This window comes from Carlito syrichta, unplaced genomic scaffold (assembly GCF_000164805.1).
Source record: "Carlito syrichta isolate Samal-C Ts95f unplaced genomic scaffold, Tarsius_syrichta-2.0.1 Scaffold135618, whole genome shotgun sequence".
In the NCBI taxonomy this organism is placed as follows: Eukaryota; Metazoa; Chordata; class Mammalia; order Primates; family Tarsiidae; genus Carlito; species Carlito syrichta.
Window position 1 is genome coordinate 1,900 of NW_007079714.1, and position 1,250 is coordinate 3,149.

Here is a 1,250-nt window from a genome sequence, read left to right on the forward strand (position 1 = left end):
GGGGGCAGGAGGGGTGTGACCCGCTTCGGGAGGGCGGAGAGTGGGCCGGGGGTCTGGGCAGGCCCGGCCGTGCCTCCCACTCTGCTGGGGGGGCCCAGGCAGGAAGCGGTGGGTGGGCCAGGGCAGAGACGCTGGCACGCCCGAGTTCATGCCGAAGGAATTCCGAATTAGCGGGCGGCTGGCTGCCTGGGACCTCCAGGGCGGCCCCCTGGCCCCCCGCCCCCGCCTCCTCGGCTCTGGCCCGCTCAGCCGGCTCCTTCGCACGGACGCCGAGACCTCCGGCGAGCCCTGGGCCAAGCCCCAAGCCCAACTGCTATCCCAGGCTCCAGCAAGACGGAGCCCTGGAGCCAAGTTTGCCCCGGAAAATCGTCAGGGCCGGGCTGGAGCGCCGTGTCCACCCCATCTCGTCCATCTGGGGCAGCCGCTGGCATTCAGAAAGCCTCCCAGGGGGCCAGGATCACCCTGTCCTTGGCCACCATCTCCCCTGCCCCCTGTTGTCCCTTCCCCCAGCCGCCCGGGGAGTCCTTTTAAATGCAAAACTAACCTCATCCCTCCCTCCCCTGCTTGGAACCCTGGAATGACTCCTCCCTGCAGGATGGGGTCCCTGCTGACCTCCTAGACCTCGGATCCCACCACTTCTGCCCCAGGGCCTTTGGACTTGCAGCTTCCACTGCCAGGATACTCTCCTAGTTATTTTCATAGTTACTTCTTTTTGTCAAAGACCCGGTTCCAATGTCATTTCCCTAAGACAGGCCTCCCAGGCTATTCCCTCACTTTCTCCCTTATTCATTCTCTTAGATATTCATTAATTTTTGTTTTCCTGCTACCTCCTTGGATTGAAGTCCCCCAAGGGCAGGAATTTTGTGTGTTTTGGTCATCACCATGGTGCCCACAGATCCTGGTACCTGTAGATGCTCCATAAATGAATGAATGAATGAACCAACAGGTGAATGAGGCCCCTTGCCAGAGGCTCATAGAAGTAAAGACACTAGGTCAAGCTTCCACAGTGAGCTCGGAGCATTTGAATCCAGGTCAGCCTGTCATAAATGTCCCAGCTGATTGTCCTTAGACAATACTTTCACTCCTCTCAAACAGCCTCATGTGGTTGATACTGTGATGCCCACTTCTCAGATGGAGAAACTGAGACTCAGGCTTCAGAGGATTGGACTGTGTCTCTGCTTCCCTTTCTCTGGACCTTGGCTTCACCATGGGAAGAATCAGGTCCTTTTTTTTTTTTTTTTTTTTTTTTT